Genomic DNA, 15,476 nt, shown 5'->3' with positions numbered 1-15,476 from the left:
GTAAAATAAAACTCGAAGTCGATTGGTAAAATAAAACTCGAAAATTGAACCAAATTGTGTGGTTGAGTAAAAAATGGTTTGAGTACATTTTAACTAATTATGGTTTTTGGTTTGGGTTGGTTCGATTTGCGATTTTTCTATTTGGTTGATTCGGTTTTCAACATCAAAGTGTGGGATCACATTAATTTCATTCAATAAAAGAGTGGGTATTAGAAGAAAAAAAATGCTAGAAAGAGAGTGTTGTTAAAAGTCCTCGAATTGAAATGATCAGAGTTGGCTTGCATTGCAAGCGTGGTTTTTAAGGTTTGTTTGACGAGTGATATATAATATAAACATGATAAGAAGTTATTTTGTGTTTCTGGCATATAATAATAATAAATAAGAGAGTAAAGACCCGTTTTAGTTTCTTACAAAATGTACAAAGTTCAAAATTAGTCTTTGACAAAAAAAATCATATGTATTCTCTTACAAAATTAAATTAAGACAATTTAGTCTATCCGCCAATTTAGTCTATCATTCATTCTCTTATTGTGAAACCGTTCAATTTTTTGATTGAGTTTGTTTTTTTTTTAAATGAGGGACTAATTTGTCCCTTTAAAAAAAATTAATTCCACAATGGCACTTAACTAATAATGTTAATTTCACGTAGTCAAATTAATGATAAAAGTCATAGGTTAAATGATAAAAATTAATTTAGGGATTGAATTGTCTCAATTTGATTTTCTAAGGGACTAAATAGAATATTTTTATTTGTTGATGATTAACTTGACCCCTATACATTTTTACAAGAACTAAAATAGGTCTTCACTCTTTGTCAAAAAAAAAAAAATAGGTCTTCACTCTAAATAAAATAACATTATTTTATTTTACTCAATTTTTTATACATGCTTAATAATGACGTGGTAGGATAATTACTCCCTCCAAATTTTATTATAAGTTGTTTTGACATTGTCACATATTAAGAAATGTAGTTAATTTGTATTGAAAAGATAAACTATGAGTGATTTTACAAAATTATCCCTCATTAACGATACGATAAAGAGGGATTAAAAGAATTGAAAGAATATAGAGTAATAAATAAAAAGGGTATGATAAAAAACAAAATACATTGATAATGTATTGGTATTATAAAGTGATATATAATAAAACACAAATATTTTTTCTAAAGTGATATATAATAAAACACAAGGGAGTAAATGACAAGATTAATCTTGTGATAAATTACATAGTTTAAGATTTTTTTTTCCAATTAAATGACAAAAATGTTTTTGTAATCCAATTATCTTTAGATGGAAATATTACACTAATATTATTTTAAATTTTTTAAATAAAAAGCAAATGTTGAATTGTCTAAATTACCCTTAATATAAATTATGCAATACATAGTATCAAATTAAAATTTCCATGCAAATAAGTAGCAACAAATTATCCATACAAAAATTAATGTTTTAGATGTTTCATTAAACCATCCAAAAAAATTACCAAGAAAATATATTATATTTTGATAAATAAAGTCAATTACATAAATAGAAATAATAAATTAATAACTTGACAATCGCAAGACGGTCACATCATCATAACCCCAAAATATGTGCAAGCGATGTAGCACATATTATATTTTGCTTGCTCCAACAAAACGTTATTGTTCAGTTAGATTCATTTTCTTAAAATCTTTCATGACATTTCTTCGGTCATTAAACATTGTCATACCAACTACGACGATTTGCATCTTCACATAATCTTTTTAAGCTTTTATCAATCCTACCTCTAAAAGTCTCTCTTAACTCGTTTATACTATGAGCAAGTATATTTGCACATCTATTTCTTTTATTTTGTTGAATTTTCATATGATCACATTTTATGTTTGTTTGTGATTTATTAGGATATGGTGACTAGGTAAATTTAAACTTAATCTCCTCGACAATATATTGATGTTCCTCTTCTTTATATATCTACTCAAATTATCCACGAGGGGAGCAACTCTTTTATTAACGGCACAATCTTTTCCAAAAGCATGAGCAAAATTATAAATAAGTGGGATCAAAACATATCTAAATAAACACAAAAATAGACTCAAATATTAAGCAAAAATAGCAAGCAACACCAACTATAATTGAAACTCAAATAAACTATCAACAAAATAAATTATTAAGCACTAATATTTACATAATCCTTCCACATTTCATCATGTTCCACCTTAACTGTTTTTCTCTCCTCATTCCAACCAAGTCCACCTTGATTAACCACATCCTACAGTATTCCAAAAATTAATTGTAGTCTCTTCATTGTAGAGTAAACATGTGTCTTTACCTTAATTCTACATCCCGATAACTTTTCCTGCAATTTTGTCTCATCCATTTTCAAGGTGTAATTTGAATAGCCCATTATCACATCTTTGACCTTGGTTCACAACTTCAAACAATATATCAAAAAAGGTTATATCATCATTATCTACAATCTATTTTTATGTTATTACTTTGTTGCATGCCAATATAAGACTTCTTTTGTATTGCATAACCAAAATTATAATTAATTTTAACAAAAACAACAACCATTCAATGGTTTCAAAATATAAATAAAATCTTAAAATATAAAGTAACAACAACAAATCTATATCGACATTCTATATATTATATTATAAAAAGACAAATCTGCTATTTTGAAAAAATTACAAGTGGCACAATATGAAAAAATATATGACTTATCTTGCCATATGAGAATCTCAAGGTAATATCATTTTGAAGATTATTTTTAGTGTTTTAAGCGGGAACCATTATTTTTATTAAGTTGTTAGTGGGTTGTGGTAATTAGTCAAGAGCCGGTGTTTACTCGTTATTTTTACCATAAGTGAGTAGAAACTTGTGGATTGATAAGTTAGAGCTTTGAACTCATTTAAACATTTGGAGGGTTAGGCCCATTAGTGGTGAGTCTTTATAAACCCATGTCTTGAGAGAAAATAGGGTTTAGGGCATTCATTCCACAATCTTAGAAAGAGGTAGAGTGAAAGAGCTAGAGGAAGAGAAGAAAAGTGTTAGAAGAGAAAAGCTTGAAGATGAAGAAGAGGTTGGAGATTATACGGGTTGTGGTAATTTTTTCTTCAAATTCAACTCTTGGTCTCTTGGATTTAATTATTTTCTTGCATAGAAACATCCTGCAACTGATTTTTTTTTATACACCCAATATATGTTTTTTTAATTGCCTTAAGAAGTATTAGTTTAAGGATCTCAAGAGCTTCTATTGATTTTATTTTTTTATGGAATAGATTCGCTTGGAAAGGTTGCCCTCTTGTGGTATGGCTTCCATTGTGGGATCTTCATCTTTGTGTGAAGAGTTGAAAACATGCGAAGTTGGTAGCATTCATAGTCGAGTGTCAGCTCACCTCGATAAATTTACATTACTTGATCCTCTTGATTCTGTGTTTTCCTTTGGAAGTAGTGTTTCACTAGCTAAGGAATTAGATGTAGAATTTCGTCCATTCCTTGAAGAAGCTGTAAAAAAATTTCAAGAAAGACTTAAAACTTCAATGCCCAGTATAACATTAATGATTGAGCTGTTCAGAAGTTACACTCTATGTTTGGAATGTCTAGAAAAACTCTTTTTAGATTTTGATTGTCAACAAATCCTTGATGAGAGATACGTTCTGATGAGATGTTACTTAACCTGTGAGCAATTCGACAAGGCTGAAATTGAAGGTTTTAGTATTTAAGTGAGGATTCTCGGGCTGAAAAAGAGGGGAAACATGGTCCTTGGTACATTTCGTAAAAATATAACGGATGTAAATTTCTTCAAGTTTGTTGTTACCATTATGGTTTCAGAGTTTAAGATTTTTTTTTTCCAATTAAATGACAAAAATGTTTTTGTAATCCAATTATCTTTAGATGTAAATATTACACTAATATTATTTTAAATTTTTTTAAATAAAAAGCAAATGTTGAATTGTCTTAATTACCCTTAATATAAATTATGCAATACATAGTATCAAATTAAAATTTCCATGCAAATAAGTAGCAACAAATTATCCATAAAAAAATTAATGTTTTAGATGTTTCATTAAACCATCCAAAAAAATTACCAAGAAAATATATTATATTTTGATAAATAAAGTCAATTACATAAATAGAAATAATAAATTAATAACTTGACAATCGCAAGACGGTCACATCATCATAACCCCAAAATATGTGCAAGCGATGTAGCACATATTATATTTTGCTTGCTCCAACAAAACGTTATTGTTCAGTTAGACTCATTTTCTTAAACTCTTTCATGACATTTCTTCGGTCATTGAACATTGTCATACCAACTACGACGATTTGCATCTTCACATAATCTCTTTAAGCTTTTATCAATCATACCTCTAAAAGTCTCTCTTAACTCGTTTATACTATGAGCAAGTATATTTGCACATCTATTTCTTTTATTTGGTTGAATTTTCATATGATCACATTTTATGTTTGTTTGTGATTTATTAGGATATGGTGACTAGGTAAATTTAAATTTAATCTCCTCGACATTATATTGATGTTCCTCTTCTTTATATATAAACTCTTTTATTAATGGCACAATCTTTTCCAAAAGCATGAGCAAACTTATAAAACAGTGGGATCAAAACATATCTAAATAAACACAAAAATAGACTCAAATATTAAGGAAAAATTGCAATCAACACCAACTATAATTGAAACTCAAATAAACTATCAACAAAATAAATTAATAAGCACTAATACTAATATTTACATAATCCTTCCACACTTCATCATGTTCCACCTTAACTGTTTTTCTCTCCTCATTCCAACCAAGTCCACGTTGATTAACCACATCCTACAGTATTCCAAAAATTAATTGTAGTCTCTTCATTGTAATGTAAACATGTGTCTTTACCTTAATTCTACATCCCGGTAACTTTTTCTGCAATTTTGTCTTATCCATTTTCAAGGTGTATAATTTGAATAGCCCATTATCACATCTTTGACCTTGGTTCACAACTTCAAACAATATATCAAAAAAGGTTATATCATCATTATCTACAATCTATTTTTATGTTATTACTTTGTTGCATGCCAATATAAGACTTCTTTTGTATTGCATAACCAAAATTATAATTAATTTTAACAAAAACAACAACCATTCAATGGTTCCAAAATATAAATAAAATCTTAAAATATAAAGTAACAACAACAAATCTATATCGACATTCTATATATTGTATTATATTATATTATAAAAAGACAAATCTGCTATTTTGAAAAAATTACAAGTGGCACAATATGAAAAAATATATGTCTTACATTGGCATATGAGAATCTCAAGGTAATATCATTTTGAAGATTATTTTTAGTGTTTTAAGCGGGAACCATTATTTTTATTAAGTTGTTAGTGGGTTGTGGTAATTAGTCAGGAGCCGGTGTTTACTTGTTATTTTTACCATAAGTGAGTAGAAACTTGTGGGTTGATTAGTTAGAGCTTTGAACTCATTTAAACATTTGGAGGGTTAGGCCCATTAGTGGTGAGTCTTTATAAACCCATGTCTTAAGAGAAAATAGATTTTAGGGCATTCATTCCACAATCTTAGAAAGAGGTAGAGTGAAAGAGCTAGAGGAAGAGAAGAAAAAGGTTAGAAGAGAAAAGCTTGAAGATCAACAAGGGGTTGGAGATTTTACGAGTTGTGGTAATTTTTTCTTCAAATTCAACTCTTGGTCTCTTGGATTTAATTATTTTCTTGCACAGAAACATCATGCAACTGATTTTTTTATACACCCAATATATGTTTTTGTAATTGCCTTAAGAAGTATTAGTTTAAGGATCTCAAGAGCTTCTATTGATTTTATTTTTTTATAGAATAGTTTCGCTTGGAAAGGTTGCCCTCTTGTGGTATAGCTTCCATTGCAGGATCTTCATCTTTGTGTGAAGAGTTGAAAACATGCGAAGTTGGTAGCATTCATAGTCGAGTGTCAGCTCACCTCGATAAATTTACATTACTTGATCCTCTTGATTCTGTGTTTTCCTTTGGAAGTAGTGTTTCACTAGCTAAGGAATTAGATGTAGAATTTCGTCCATTCCATGAAGAAGTTGTAAAAAAATTTCAAGAAAGACTTAAAACTTCAATGCCCAGTATAACATTAACGAGTGAGTTGTTCAGAAGTGACACTCTATGTTTGGAATGTCTAGAAAAACTCTTTTCTGATTTTGATTGTCAACAAATCCTTGATGAGAGATATGCTCTGATGAGACGTTACTTAACCTGTGAGCAATTCGACAAGGCTGAAATTGAAGGTTTTAGTATTTTAGGGAGGATTCCCGGGCTGAAAAAGAGGGGAAACATGGTCCTTGGTACATTTCGTAAAAACAAACGGGATATAAATTTCTTCAAGTTTGTTGTTACCATTGTGGTTTCATAGTTTAAGATTTTTTTTTCCAATTAAATGACAAAAATGTTTTTGTAATCTAATTATCTTTAGATGGAAATATTACACTAATATTATTTTAAATTTTTTTAAATAAAAAGCAAATGTTGAATTGTCTAAATTACCCTTAATATAAATTATGCAATACATAGTATCAAATTAAAATTTCCATGTAAATAAGTAGTAACAAATTATCCATAAAAAATTAATGTTTTAGGTGTTTCATTAAACCATCCAAAAAAATTACCAAGAAAATATATTATATTTTGATAAATAAAGTCAATTACAAAAATAGAAATAATAAATTAATAACTTGACAATCGCAAGACGGTCACATCATCATAACCCCAAAATATGTGCAAGCGATGTAGCACATATTATATTTTGCTTGCTCCAACAAAACGTTATTGTTCAGTTAGATTCATTTTCTTAAACTCTTTCATGACATTTCTTCGATCATTGAACATTGTCATACCAACTATGACGATTTGCATCTTCACATAATCTTTTTAAGCTTTTATCAATCCTACCTCTAAAAGTCTCTCTTAACTCGTTTATACTATGAGCAAGTATATTTGCACATCTATTTCTTTTATTTGGTTGAATTTTCATATGATCACATTTTATGTTTATTTGTGATTTATTAGGATATGGTGACTAGGTAAATTTAAATTTAATCTCCTCGACATTATTTTGATGTTCCTCTTCTTTATATATAAACTCTTTTATTAATGGCACAATCTTTTCCAAAAGCATGAGCAAACTTATAAAAAAGTGGGATCAAAACATATCTAAATAAACACAAAAATAGACTCAAATATTAAGCAAAAATAGCAAGCAACACCAACTATAATTGAAACTCAAATAAACTATCAACAAAATAAATTAATAAGCACTAATATTTACATAATCCTTCCACACTTCATCATGTTCCACCTTAACTGTTTTTCTCTCCTCATTCCAACCAAGTCCACGTTGATTAACCACATCCTACAATATTCAAAAAATTAATTGTAATCTCTTCATTGTAGAGTAAACATGTGTCTTTACCTTAATTCTACATCCCGGTAACTTTTCCTGCAATTTTGTCTCATCCATTTTCAAGGTGTGTAATTTGAATAGCCCATTATCACATCTTTGACCTTGGTTCACAACTTCAAACAATATATCAAAAAAGGTTATATCATCATTATCTACAATCTATTTTTATGTTATTACTTTGTTGCATGCCAATATAAGACTTCTTTTGTATTGCATAACCAAAATTATAATTAATTTTAACAAAAACAACAACCATTCAATGGTTCCAAAATATAAATAAAATCTTAAAATATAAAGTAACAACAACAAATCTATATCGACATTCTATATATTATATTATAAAAAGACAAATCTGATATTTTGAAAAAATTACAAGTGACACAGTATGAAAAAATATATGACTTACCTTGGCATATGAGAATTTCAAGGTTTAGAGGAAGGCAACTTGATCCACTTTGAAAGAAGGTATGGCTTCATTAGAAATCATAGTCAAAGACAATGGAAACTCTTTGGATCATATAACTCGCTCGTAATAAAGGTCAAAAGTTGAAATTTATCCAGTCTAAGGGACACAGAGCATGCGTATAGTCATGCGTCCCACGAGTGTGATAGTGATATTTTACCTAAATATTTTGTTTTTCACCCAAAAAGAAGTATTATGAATCCTAACATCTCATAGGCATAAAAGTGCAATCAAAGCAACTAGAAGTGACATATTTAAGGCTTGGAGACACGATTGAAGTCAATTCTCTTCACTTTGTGTATGTTAAATTCAATTTCTATTTGATGATATATTCAATTACCATGAGTAATTAAACTCTTGGATTAGGAAGAGAGGAATCAACGTATTTTGTGTTGGTTTGTCTGAGTGTTATGTTTGTCGGAGGAGAAATGGAATGGAAAAAGAAGTCAGACATGTGGAATAAAACTGGTAGTATATTATTGTCGTCGTTGTTAGATATTTAATTTAATTATTTTAGTTACTGATAAAATCTTTTGTAAGAAAAGAAAATATATGGAGTCAAATGAAAAACAAAGGTACCAACACTTTCTTTTCAATATTTTCTTTAATGCTTACTATCTTATTTGTTGAAATTATAGATGTTTGTGGTTTGGTTTAGTTTGGTTTTAATGTTGAGAATTATCTGAATCACAAGATAAAAAAATATGTGGTTTGATTTTCCTCGTTTAACTTTTAAAATGAAAATTAAACTAATGTAGTACAATACAGTTTTTGTTTCCAACATTAAAATTAAGATAAAAATAACTTATTTTCAACAATGTTTCAAATTTGATCTAACATTACAATTTTTTTTATCCAAAATGTTTTCATCAACATAGACGAGATTAAAATTATAGACCAAAAGCAAACCTCATCGAAAAGAAATGCAAAAGATGACATGTGTACTTGTTTCAAAAGAAAACATACACAACCGATGATGAGCATACCCTCCTTATTGCGTTTATAAAATAAAACATAAAAACATGACATGTGTACTTGTTTCACACACGCACACAAACAGAACACTAAACTAGGTTTTTATTTATAACGTTAACTTCATCTTTTCTTTTCTTTCTCTCGTGTTATATTAGGGTTTTGGTTAATAAATCATATATTTTAACAAAAATAAATAAATAATATATTATATCTTTTTTACATGTGAAAACATTTTAATTTTAAACTAGTGTCAAGACGGATATGATACCAACCAAGTCACTGTTGATTATCACAGACATCAGATATTTTCCGTCTATTGTTGGAACAAAAAAATTTCAAAAGCCAAACATAGATTTCTTATGTTTCGTCGCCAACGATTGCACTACAATAAATAACACTATGACCGTGATGGTTTACCCCAGAAAAAATCACTAACGTCGTATTGTATTTTATTTTCTGATATGTAGCATCAAATGCCAACACATCACCAAACAACGAATAATCGAAACTATTCACTGCAAGACACCAAAACAAATGCTTAAGTGTTCCATCTGCATTCATGATATGCTTTCTTTCAAAACATCATATCATCTCTATTGCACATCACTTTAAGGAATTCAAGTGCATTATCATCATCAAAACTCTTACTAGCCCTCAATTTAAACTGTTCATTGTACACGTCTTTTCTATTATAACCTAATTTTTCATACTCACCACATGTGTAGCCAAATGATCATAGACGTGTGACGTAGAAATTCCAGATTTTCTCATTGTTTTCATTTGATATTTGTCATAACTGATGATCTTCTTATGTGTTGGTAACAATCATTCATACTTGTCATCCAAAAAAGTATGATTACGTACATCATCAAAATATTTAATGTACCTTTTAAACTGTTCATTGTACACGTCTTTTCTTTTATAACCTAATTTTTCATACTCACCACATGTGTAGCCAAATGATCATAGATGCGTGACGTATGAATTCCAGATTTTCTCATTGTTTTCATTTGATATTTGTCATAACCGATGATCTTCCTATGTGTTGGTAACAATCACTCATACTTGTCATCTAAAAAAGTATGATTACGTACATCATCAAAATATTTAATGTACCAACGGTCACTGTTAAAATCAATATGGACTTGAAATTTGACATTACAACCACACCTACTAATAGATTTATGCTCTCTTTAACTACTAATGGATTTGTTATACATATCATCCATAATACCGTCCCTATGACAAAGAAAAGTTTGTTGAACTATTAGGCCATTAGTATTCTTAACAACCCTACTCTTTCTTCCAGCAAATCCGTGTAAACACCCATACCAATTGTAGAACATAAATGCAATTTCGCAGTCAGGAAAATGGTACCTCGTTATTTCTTCGATGCTCATTTCCTTCAAGTTGATTTTGTCTAAATCAGCTATACTATCTACAATAGTAGCAACATTGAAATTGCAGGCAAATATTTCGTTGTTAGACTCCCCAACATCTTGTTCAGTTAACGAATTTCCTTCAACTGAAGCAGAAATGCTCCCTAAACCCTATAATTTACAAAATAATATTTATAAGATATTTTACACAAAATTATAATACCACACTAAGGTTCATAAAAAAGAAAAAGAAGTATTTTTGTATTCAAGTAATGTTTTGAATTCCTCTAAAAAAAGTAATGTTTTTAACTAAAAAGACACAAGTGAAAATTGATTTTTCGTTAAAATAATGCTGTTGTGTTTTCTTTCTTTCCATGTTTACAATTGTTTATTTGAAACATAAAAGGGTGTGTAAATTAGTGAGGTGGGTGCAAACAATTTGAGAAAACTTATAAAAAATAGTGTAAATAATCAAATGAGTGTAGATTGCTAACTTATACCTTAATGATTTTAGATGAGTGTAGCTACACCTTAGTTTTTTTAGGTGGGTGTAAATTAGCAACACACACAAACACACACACAAATATATAATTAATAAGTCTGCACCCCTGGCCCAAGGTTCTAGATGCCCCACTGATCAATGACCCGTGAAATGTGGTCATCAGTCTACTCATATAATAGTCTCTTGCTTTAGTGTTATCGCACTTCACAATAAAGTTTGACTACCGATACTTTAAGAATAATGTCCTTATGTTTTAATGAGGTCTTACGATTAAGTCACACTTAATGCTCTATTAAACAACCAATTATTCTAGGGACTTAATTACTATGTAAAACATGTATTTTAAAGAAATGAGATATTAGTGTTATCTCTGTTGTCGATTGCGGCCACTACCGGTGCAATCGTTGCGCGGAGCAGCCAAAATCAACCAGCCGCGTTTCTGCGCTCCGACACAGAGTGTTTGGGCACATAGGGTTTTGCAGACGCTTTTCGGTGGCGCAACGCGGGTCAGAAGTGGGTCAAAGTGCCCGTTTTTTTTGTTTCGGAGCACAAATACCAACTTGCCCCTCACTTAAGCACCGTTTGGAGGGACACAATTGTAATTTTTGACACCCTATTTTCTCTTCTCCATCCATTATGAAAGTGAAACAACCGCTCTCTTCTCTTCTCTTCATTCATTCATTGTTAGGGGTGGAAATGGGATAGGCCGGGACGGGCTTTTTAAGGCCTAAGCCTGGCATACTTCAAAAATTATAGGCCTGAGCCTGGCCTATTATCCATCATAGGCTTAGTTTCGAGGTTTGGTCTGGCCTTTTTAAAGACCTGATGAAGTCTGAAAGCCTATTTTATGCTAAGGCCTGACAACACATGTAAGCCTACTTTTAAATAGGCCAAAACTTATTAAGGCCTAAAACACATAAATAAGTTTGCTACTAAATGATGAATTCTTATGAAGGTCTAATCACACCAATATATCAGCTACTAAATAATCAATCATATGAAGGCTTGTGTTTATGAAGAAAAAAAACTTCAAAAATATCAATAATGGAAAATATTTTATAATAAAAAGCTTAATAGGCCGGCCTGATGGGCCTAATAGGCTTTTTTGCAAGCCTTAGCCTGACTTGTTTAATTAAATAGACCTTATAAAAAGCTTGAGCCTGACCTTGTTAATAAATGAGTTGGGCCGAGCTAGGCTTTAAATAGGCTAGGCCGTAGGCCCCTGTCGGACGGTCTGGCCTGTTCCCACCCCTATTCATTGTACAAAACAACATCACAATTGCTTCTGGGTAAAATTCAACAACACAACTGCTTCTGGGTAGAAAACAACAACAACACAATTGTTTTTGTTCATATCTTCACCTCTTTATCTTTGTTCTCTCTTCATTTATTTCACAGGTTTGTTCTTTCTTCATTCAACATCTATTTTTTTCGTTCTTTTGTTCAATCTTTACCTTTTGTTTTTCTTTTTCTTTCTTCATTCAACATCACATGCTTGTTCCATTTGTGTTTTTTTTTTTAATTTTACCCAGAATATCAACATCTATTTTTTTTCTTCGTTTTTTTGATATTTTTTGTGCAATCATAAAATTATATCATCACTTGTCCTTAACTACAACTCAGTAACCACTTGATTAAACATTATGTATCTTATTGCTGTTCAAAATTCAAATTCTCCCTCTCATTCTGTTCAAATCTTATATCACTTGCTCATAAAATTATATCATCATTTGTCCTTAACTACAACTCATTCTGATCATCACTTGTTCAAATATTATGTATCTTAATATTGTTTAAACATTATGTATCTTATATCATCACTCTAATTCTACCTCTCTGTTATGTTCAAATTTTATTCTGTTGAACAGTAGTTTATATGGCAAGCGGTTCAGCAGCACCATCATCATCTAAAGCTGGTGATTCTTCTAATGTTGCACAATCTGTTGCTTTCTCTGTTGAGTTGTTCAAACCATCCCTTCCTGACATAGTATGGAAGTATAACAGTTTAAGGGACAAGAGTAATACAAAAAAAGTCACGTGTGATTATTGTTTGTTGGAGTCTAATGGAGGAATTTCTAGGGCCAAACAACATCAAATGGGAGTGACAGGAAATGTTAGAGCTTGCACAAAGACACATGAGGAGGTGAAATTGATTTTAAAAGCTAGTGAAGAAGCTAGATTGGCAAGGGAGAAATCCATTTCTAATGAGTATCACAAAGATGACGATGAGGCAACACGACTTCAAGAGATTGGAAGGTTGGTAAGTGGGAAAAAACCAAGGACTAAAATGGGGAGTAATCCAGCTGCCAAGAAGGATAATACAAAAGGTCCATTGGATATAATGTTCTATCAAAAACCTTAGGTAACAGTGGGAAAAGGGAAGCAAACAAATGTGAAAGAATTTGATAAGGAAGCAAGAGAAAAGGCTAACCAGTATATAACTCGCTTTTTTTACATAAATGGAATTGCGTTCAATGTGCAAAACCAATAAGTTTCAAATTGATGGTTGAAGCAATTGGTCAATATGGTCCTCACTTGAAGCCTCATTCCTATCATGAGTTGAGAAAACCATGTCTTAATAGAGAGTTGAAAAATACACATAAAATGTTGGAGACTAACAAGGTAGAAGCGGCAAAATACGGTTGTTCCATAATGTCTGATGGTTGGACCGATACAAAAGGAAGAACATTGATTAATTTTCTAATCAACTCTCCGGCAGGTACTATGTTTATTAAGAGTATCGATGCTTCCTCACATGTGAAAAGCGGAAAAGCAATTTTTGAGATGTTGGATAAATTTGTTGGGGAGATTGGCGAAAGCAGTGTTGTGCAGCTGGTTACCGACAACGGGAGCAATTATGTTTTGGATGGTAAGGTTTTATATTTCCTTCAATTACTTAATGCCAAACATCTTATGTATTGAAATTCCAGCACGTAGGTATAACAGATGTTACACAATGTTATGACAAATCAGATGTCCCGTGAGATGTCAGAACTTCAGGATAACAGTAATAACAAATAAATATTTTAATGAGATAACATGATTTAAAAGACACAAGTTATTTGTTGACCCAGTTCGGTGCAACTTCACCTACATCTAGGGGTTACCAAGCCAGGAATGAAATTCACTATAGTAGTATCAATTCGAAGCATACATAAAAGCTTTCACCAGCCTACTAACTTCTCACTTAATCACTACCCTTGCAATTTCTACCTAAGACTCTCTCTAGTCCTAGATATGAGAGATCCCCTTCCCACTTCCTCTTAATCACAAACCAGTGATCGTCCTTGAAATACTAACAAATACGAAGACACTCTCCTAGCCAATGAATCACCTCGTGCTTACAAGATTTGAGAGATTCAGAGTTTTACAACTCAATAACAAAGTCCAACTCTAATATCAAAGTTATATAAGAGTCGCTCACAAATAACAAACGACAAACTAAAACCTTAAAAGACTCTTTTTCAAATTGCGGCTTCAGTGCTCAATTAGGTCTTCTGTCTTTGTTTATATAGAATGCTTGCTGAATGGGCTTGATGCACAAATCCGGCTAAGGATCAGCTGAATCACGATAATTCAGCACAAATATTCTGAAGAAGATAAGATGTTTCCTTAAATGTTATAACAACATTCTTAAGGAATAAACTAAGTATAAACTGCCTTTCTCTGCTTCTAGAACCACACTTTCTTGGTCAACTCTTCACGTGAAACAAATCTTTAGATAATACATGAAAATCTTCACGTTTAAAACGAATCTCCAAGTAAGCGGAACAAGGCACGCTATGATGTCGTACCAACATGTTAAGACATCGTGTCTGACATCTTGCTAGAACTAATGTTTTAGCAAAATGCAGACAATACATGTCTAAAAACCTAACATGTATCATTACATTCTTTAAGCTTCGAAACCTAAAATCATTTGGACTCCATGTGCTGCACATTGTGTAGATTTAATACTAGAAGAGATTGGAAAGATTCCAAAAGTAAAGAAGGTTGTAGCACAAGGAATTAGTCTTGTCCATTTCATCTATAACCATTCTTTGGTTTTGAATTTGTTGAGGGAGAAAGATGAAATGGAGTTGATTAGACATGGAGTCACAAGGTTTGCAACAAACTTTTTTCAATTGCAAAGGTTGCACAACCTAAAACAAGAAACTAGAACCATGTTTACTTCTCAAGAGTGGTCGGACTTAAAGGTGAGTGATGAAGCCAAGGCTAGGAAGGCAACTTCTATTGTTCTTCAAGTCTCATTTTGGGATGATATTGTTTATGCTCTTAAAGTTATGAGGCCTCTTTTAAAAGTACTTAGGCTAGTTGATAATGAAAAAAAATCCCTGCAATGGGTTTCATATATCAAGCAACAGTGGATGTAAGGAATCAAATTAAGAAAAACTTCGGTGACAATGAAAGCAAGTACAAACCAATCCTTGATATTGTTGACAAAAGGTGGAGTGTTCAGCTACATCATCCGTTGCATGTAGCTGGACATATCTGAATCCGAAACACTTTTACAACAATCCACAAATGGATAATGATGATATATTGTTGGATGACCTTTATGAATGCATTAGAAAGCTTTGTTCTTCTCCTGAAAATCTGGATGACATCCATGCAGATTTGTCAAAGTATACGGCTGGTTCGGGAAACTTTAGATTAGAAGAAGCAATAAGGCACAAAGAGGATAAGCGTACATCTCCTGGTAAGTGATTGAT

At 31.2% G+C, this 15,476-nt stretch overlaps 1 pseudogene; it reads left to right on the top strand.

The window, feature by feature from the left end:
- The first annotated feature begins 12,640 nt into the window (after positions 1–12,640).
- On the top strand, positions 12,641–15,471 carry LOC146927312 (uncharacterized; annotated as a pseudogene).
- The last annotated feature ends 5 nt before the right edge of the window (positions 15,472–15,476 follow it).

This window comes from Medicago sativa, chromosome 4 (genome assembly GCF_051527215.1).
Source record: "Medicago sativa cultivar Bolivia chromosome 4, Bolivia_mono, whole genome shotgun sequence".
In the NCBI taxonomy this organism is placed as follows: Eukaryota; Viridiplantae; Streptophyta; class Magnoliopsida; order Fabales; family Fabaceae; genus Medicago; species Medicago sativa.
The sequence above is the reverse complement of the archived record's forward strand: the minus strand, read 5'-3'. Positions and strand labels throughout refer to the sequence as shown.